Source organism: Aotus nancymaae, unplaced genomic scaffold, assembly GCF_030222135.1.
Source record: "Aotus nancymaae isolate 86718 unplaced genomic scaffold, 86718_ANA_hifiasm-v0.15.2.pri h1tg000009l, whole genome shotgun sequence".
Classification (NCBI taxonomy): Eukaryota; Metazoa; Chordata; class Mammalia; order Primates; family Aotidae; genus Aotus; species Aotus nancymaae.
Window position 1 is genome coordinate 5,195,962 of NW_026988420.1, and position 7,667 is coordinate 5,203,628.

The 7,667-nt window shown below is 43.0% G+C and overlaps 1 pseudogene; it reads left to right on the forward strand.

The window, feature by feature from the left end:
* The first annotated feature begins 562 nt into the window (after positions 1-562).
* On the forward strand, positions 563-5,592 carry LOC105710104 (ATP-dependent RNA helicase DDX39A-like; annotated as a pseudogene).
* The last annotated feature ends 2,075 nt before the right edge of the window (positions 5,593-7,667 follow it).

A 7,667-nucleotide genomic window follows, 5' to 3' on the forward strand; every position in this document is an offset into this window, starting at 1 on the left:
GCTACTAACATTGGGCAATGCTGGCCTAATCTAGGCAAATACAAATGGACCTGGTTTCTAGAATTGCCTGGACTCCATCCTAAATCTTAGAGTTCTTCTATACCTTTATATAATCATTTTCTTGAATGTTATTTTCATCATGATGCTTAATTCTTACTCAGAACTTGCTAAGTAGAAAAAAAATTAAATTTTTTTAATGAAAAAGTCAAATATTTCCACTTTTTATGTTTTCTTCCTATGTTTCCCCTTTTCTCTCCAATAGTACCATCTGCTTGTTTTATTCCTGTTCCCAGTGATACTCGCAGTGAAATTTCCATCCACAGTCTCTGTTGATTTATGCTCAGCTGTGTTTATTTCTGAGATTGCTAACTTTCTTGATATGTCTGGGACTTGAGCTTATTACACTAACTCTAGGTTCTGGTTTCTTTCTTTCTTTTTTTTTTTTTTTTTGAGACGGAGTTTCGCTCTTGTTGCCCAGGCTGGAGTGCAATGGCGTGATCTCGGCTCAACGCAACCTCCGCCTCCTGGGTTCAGGCAATTCTCCTGCCTCAGCCTCCCGAGTAGCTGGGATTACAGGCACGCGCCACCATGCCCAGCTAATTTTTTGTATTTTTAGTAGAGACGGGGTTTCACCATGTTGACCAGGATGGTCTCGATCTCTTGACCTCGTGATCCACCCGCCTTGGCCTCCCAACGTGCTGGGATTATAGGCGTGAGCCACCGCGCCCGCCCCCCGCCCCCCAGCTGGTTTCTTTCTTACAACATCTACTCCACACCTACTTTGAACTTTTCTTAAGATGAGAGCTTAAATGACTATGTTTCTTTCCCACTGCAGATTTTGGGGTGGAAAAGAAGTGGTTACAGAGGAGGAAGAGAGTTCAAAATGTTCAAAACTGTCCAACTGTTTTCAAAACTTGGATGTGAGGACAAGCATTTTTTCTTAATTGAACTTCAGATAGATCAGTCACCCTAGCAGTGGCCAGCCTGGGGCATGTTCCCAGCAACCACTGGGCTGGTTGGCATTTGAATTGCTGAGGCACTTCTCCCCAAACCCCGATAGATACCTGACATTTAAATGGCTTCTGGATTGCAAGCCCTGCAAATGAAATCACAGACTGTGCCTGAGTGAAAAGGAGGATCTGCTCATGTGTAGCCAATGTTTGTTTACAATGAAGGCCTGGGCTAGGAGTTTTAGTAGTGGCCAACCACACATTTTGCAACAGATCACTGATGAAATTTGATCATGAAACTCTTTTCCAACCCAGCTGTTAGTCAGCTTACATCCTGAAGGATAAGAATTGATCACTCTGCTAATTTTATCCTCCCTGATGTAACTGCAGATGCTATTCAAATTCACAGGCAACTGATTGTCCTACAATTTTACAGAGTTAATTGTCTCCAGAGAGGCCCTCTACATATGTGGATATCATGGACAAGGTGCAAGTGATCACTGTTGAGACTTAGTCCAGGCCTTTGCAGCAAGCGAGTATTTGCTATAGAAGAGCAGGTTGCCTTATGACTCAAGTGAATCCTGTGATTTATAAGAAAGATGACTTATTTAACTACAGAAGTCTTCATTTCAGGAATATTTACAATGCCTCCATGAGGTGGAAAAACTGAAGGTATTATCCCCATTTTACTGATCGAGGGAACTGAGGTATATGATTAAAGGACGTGGAAAAGCTACGTATGATGCAGCAGTGGCTGCAGCAGCAGCAGCAAAACTTTGACACTGGAAAAAGGTCCAAGTCTGCAGTTTTATTTTTGTTTAATTAGAAATGGAACGCCACACAGTAAACCTATCAGTTTCAAGTGCCAAATTAATAGAAGTGTTAGTGTGGCATTGAATTTGTAAAATGAGAAGCAGGGAATTGAAAAAAAGAAAGAATGATCACGTATCTTCTTATAATTCAATAAGGAGATGCAAGATGCAAAAAATAAATCACCTGAATGGAACAAGGGCCAGATGGTGAATATGCATTTGCACATGCTTGTGTATATCATCCTCTGACATAGAGACTTAGCATAAGGCAGCGCTGGGGTGCAGTGGGCCAGGAAATAAGGCTGGAAGTTCGGGGTAGGGGGGCTGCTGAGGTGGTGGCTATAGTGATGTTTTGTGAATAAAGGAGAATGACCCAATATGTGAAACGTTGTAATTAGTAGTCTTCATCTTTTGAGACTTTACCTCTAGCTACAGCTGTCCAAAACTGGAAGGAAGGAAGGAAGGAAGAGAGAGAGATACTAAGAATTTTTCTTCTCTTGGCATACTTGGGCAAGGTGACACATTCCACATACCCCAAGGACCATCTATGTTGATAGAGCAGCAGCTACTCGAATGCCACCCGTAGGACTGAAGCTGCTACTGACACAACTGTTGACAAGTTACCTGTAAAATGGGATAAAATTTCAGGCTCTCTATATATGCTTTTGGGTCTAAGTTTTCTTCCTTTATTCCATAAGTGGTGGTTTTAAAATCTACCATGTGCCTGCGTCAATTTCAAGATGCAGCAATGAACAAGACACAGTCCTTCCTTCACTGAATGAATATACTATCCAGTATGAAATATTTGTAATGTAACTTGATAAACGCTATGGTGGACAAGCACAGCTTTCTGTAGAATCACAATTTAACTCAGGATTTGGGAAACGATGGGGTAAGGAAAACCACTCAGAGAACGTCATGTCTGACCCACATCTCCATGCGGATTCCTACTCTTCTTCCTGCCTTTGAAACGTCAGAGCACTGTGGCACCCAATCTTTGGTTCTCTTCCCTTTTCTATCCTTATAACCTAAGGCTGAATGAAGACCTATTTCGTTTTACGTTGCATTCGTGCACCAAACTCACATCTCAGCCCTGCTGTCGCCCTTGATGTGGAGTTTCAGAGTTTCACCTGCTCACATCCTTTGCTGGAGCGTCTGCAGATCACCCAAATTAAGCCTGTGCCAAACTGACCTTTGGTTTTGTTTGTTTTTTACTCACATTCTTGTTCTTCCTCTTGTATTCCCAAGTTCACACCATTTACAATGCTGCTCAGGCCAAAATTCCTAGAAAACACTAACTATTTGCCCTGCTTATGCTTTAAACAGATCACTTCTCACTATGCCCATCAGTACCATCCTAATTCAGACACCCAGTCCCCTGAGTAAAATACCTTAATGGTCTCTTAAAGGTTTCCCTGTGTCTACTCAAGCCTCCTAAGTCAGATTCCCTATATGCCAACCTGAATGCCATTTTGTCATGAAAATCAAATTATATCACCTTCTTGCACAAAACTTTCCAAAGCCTCCTCCCTACATTCATCTTCAATTCCCAAAGCCTTACTACCATGGTTGATACAAGACAGCTCATCTCACTAGCCTCATCCTCCACACTTGAGAGTTTACAAAACTCAAACAAACAAACAAAAATCTATGTTCTCATTTACTCCTTCTAACAATGCTTAACTGTGGGTGTTATTATAACTTCACTTTGGAAAAAATGAAGAAAGACTCAGAAAGGTTAAGTGATTTTCCTAAAATCACATAGCCAGTAAAATTGGGATACAATCTTAAAATGATGTCTGGGTATTTTAACTTCCAGCCAGAGTTCTCTCTACTATGTCACTGTGTACCATGGAATACTCTTAACCCTAAAAAACAGTAACAGAACAGTAATTATACTGATTTAAATTTTGCTAAGATTATAGTTCCAAACACTTAGAAACTCAAGATTTATTTCATACATATTAGAACATTGAAAACAAACCTGGTTTGCCCACATTCACTTCCAATAGTATGATCTCATGGAAAGAAATGTAAGTTTCTCCCCGTTTCCATCAGGAGTCAGTTGCAACATCCATGGGGCATGGAGGCTTGGGAAGAGATTTGGCATAAACCTCCGGCTGCAGACATTTTTCTTTATAAAATCTCCCGCAGTCTCTGTGCAAATCTGTCAATAACTTCTCTTTTACTATTTTGTCATCATCCACACCATGATCCCATCCACTTCACTGGAGGAATTTACTGAGGCAGCCCCAAGCCTCCACAAACTGGTATCTCAGCAGGTTTGCTCAGAGTACCCATATCCATTGACTTCTGCAAAACAAAATCAAAAAGAGGGCAAGAAAATGCCATTCTTTAGTCCCACACCTGGTTGATGTTGAGGGTGTGAAATGGATTCTCTTACAATGGTTAAGACAGCTTCCTGGAGTGTTTAACTGCTCCAGACCAAAGCTGCCCATTCTGAACACCCTCAAAATATCTGTCAAGCTCTGAGCTGCAGGAAACTCGGGTGGGCTGGCTAAGCACCTGGGGACCCCTGGCTATTGTTGCCGTAGGGTTCGAGCTTTGTCCTCTAAGCCCTGCAGTGCTAGTAGCAAGATTCCATCTGCACCCTCTACTCATTGGTATGGCAATGACCTTGGGAATTGCATCCCCTCAATTCATAGCCAAAGTGGGAGGGCTTGCTGGATGGTTCCTGCTGACAGGGGCTTCTTTCAGAGAACTCTCACCAGCTCCATCCCTGCCTAACTTCTCAGTTTGGTTGTGTGTATATTTTTTTAATTAGCTGGTAATTCTTATCCTAGATATAAACAATTAGCAACTGGATCCCCTTGCAGCATGCAGAGGAGAATGGGGTACCAGGGTCCTGCCTCTCTCTGCTCTCAGCAACATGGCAGAACAGGATGTGGAAAATGAGCTTTTGGATTATGAAGAAGATGAAGAGCCTCAGGCTTCTCCAGAGAGCACTCCGGTTTCCTGTAAGAAAGCTGTAAAGGGATCCTAAGTTTCCATCCAGAGCTCTGGTTTCTGGGACTCTCTGCTGAAGCTGGAGCGCCTGAGGCCTAGCATGAGTGCATTCCCCAGGCCACCGCGGGCATGTATGTCCTGTGCCAGGCCAACTCTGGGATGAGCAAGATGGCGGTCTTTGTGCTGGCCACCATGCAGCAGATCCAGCCTGTCAACTGACAGGTGACAGTCCTGATCACGTGCCACACAAGGGAGCTGGCCTTCCAGATCAGCGAGGCCTACGAGTGAGTGCTCCTTCAAGTAGATGCAGTGTCAAGGTGTCCGTATTCTTCAGAGGCCTCTTCATCAAGAAGCATGAAGAATTGGTGAAGAACTGTCCCCATGTCATAGTGGGGACCCCGGGCCGGATCATGGCACTTGTGCAGAACAGGAGCCTCAACCTGAAGAATGCGAAGCACTTTGTGCTGGATGAGTGTGACAAGATACTGGGGCAGCTGGACATGTGGCGGACATGTGGGAGGTCTCCATTCCAGCAGAAGCAGGGAATCATGATCGGTGCCACCCTGAGCCAAGAGATCTGGGCCGAGCACAGGGAGTCCATGCAGGATCCCATGGAGGTGCTCGTGGATGAGACCAAGCACACGCTGCAAGCACCGCAGCAGTACTACCTCAAGCTCAAGGACCCTGAGAAGAACTGTAAGCTTTTCCATCTCCTGGGCATGCTGGAATTTAAGCATGTGGCGATCTTCAAGAAGCTCCTGCACCTCTGTATGTCCCCGGCCCAGCTCCTCACGGAGCAGAACTTACCAGCCATGGCCCAGGAGGAGTGCCTGCCATGCTGTCAGCAGTTCAAGGATTTCTAGTGGCTGATCCTGGTGGACATTAATCTGTTTTCAAGTCAGTTGCAACATCCACAGGGGTATGGAGGCTTGGGAAGAGATTTGGCATAAACCACGGGCTGCCGACATTTTTTTTATTTTTAAAATTTCCCACCGTCAATTGCAAATCTGTCAATAACTTATCTTCCACTCTTCTGTCATCATCCACACCATGATCCCATCCACTTCACTGGAGGAGTTTACTGAGGCAGCCCCAAGCCTGTATCTCAGCAGATTTGCTCAGTGTCCCCATATTCACTTTCAGTCCCTTCCTAACCATTGTAGGAATTGAGTGAGTCAACACTGTCTTAACTGTGACATGCCTGAAGACTCGGATACCTACCTCCACCCAGTGGCTTGTGCAGGTCGCTTTGGCACAAAAGGCCTGACCATCACTTCTGTGTCTGAGGAGAATGATGCCAAAATCCTCAGTGACATCCAAGACAGGTTTGAAGTGAATATGACAGAGCTTCTGGAGAAAACAGACATCTCCACATATGATGTGAGCAGAGTCCTGACCATGGGCCTCCACACTGAGATGGCAGCCTGAGCAGTCCTACTGCCCGTGTGCGGCTTCCCAGTGTGCCAGGTGGGTAACTCCTCTTTTTACTGTCCAAAAGCTGCAGATTTGTGTAATAATATTATTATGGAACAAAAAGAAAACAGATATTTTGTAGACATCTCCCCCTTCCCTTTAGGATGTGAGGTTATAGGGAGGTGAGGAAAGTTTGTTTTGATTGTGTTAAGAAAGAAGCCAACCTTTTTTGTTTTACTCGAATTTACAAGAATATTATATCATTTTTCCTTTTGAAATGGGTCTTTTCAATACAATGCAGGCTCTAAATTCATGTCTACAAAAATGCCAAACATCTGGATGAGAATAACAATTTAGTCAAAAATAGATATTTCCAAATAACTGGATGTTTGATCTAAAATAAATCAAATAGCCTCATGTTTTTTTGCTATATTTTTCACACTGAAATTGGAGGCTTTGTACTCACTTGTTGGATCTGACTCTCAAAGCCTTTTTAAAAATATGAATAACTGAAAATTAGGACGAAGCTCTCAGAAATGCAAAGGGAGTGGCTCTAGGTGACGTGAGGAAAGCTTCTAGAAACATCTTTCCAGTTTTGAGAAGTTCTCTGCCAGTTCTCCAGGCTGAGAAAACTGAGTCAGTCAGGGAGGTTTGAGAGGTTTACTCACCAGTTTCCTAAGCTTCTGACAGGTGCAGGGTTACCCTCCCAGTTCTTACTGGAAACACACAAAGTATCTCCTCTAATCAGTGACAAGAAAGCACCTACAAAGGGGCCTCAGTGGACGCCTGGAGGCTTCAGGGAACAAAAGGGTTTTGTTGTCCCAGGGATAGCGTTATCCTTTGTTACATGTATTAATTAATATGGAGGGAAAGGCAGGACTACATTTGTTAAAGTGGGTTGTGGTAAACAAGTCAGCCGCTGTGCTGAGTGATTTACGGCGAGCAGAAATCACAGTGACCTATGACAAACATCCAGGGCACGGTGTGATTAGATCATAAACTTTTACTGTATGGTTCTTTATTTATATTTCTATAAATTAAACAGGCATTTGACCTGAGTGGTATACAGATTTATAAAAGAAAAAGGAAAAATCACTGACTTTGATGGCGCTACCTCAAGAGGCAGAAATTTGACTGCCATCTCCATGAAATTTGAAACAGCGCCAATTGAGTTCTTGCTTGCTAAGCTACAGAGCTTATTTTTTGTTTACTTTAGGAAATGGATCAAAGCACACACAATAGTTCATCGCTAATACACTTCTTAAATAAAAGACACTAAATGCTCGTGTTTGTTTAATTGGCTGGTGGGGCAGCAAAAATAATAAAACTTTTTCTAATCTTGCTTCTCTATTGTTTGACATCTACCAACACATTGTGAGAAACATAATGGTAGGTAAAATGGTTTTGTACTAAAGTAAGCTTTTTTCTTATTGTAGATAAGCATCTCTAAGAAATATGATTATTTGTAATACTATATACCAGAATTAACCGCCTGAATATTTTGTCTTCGGGATTTTCTTGGTAT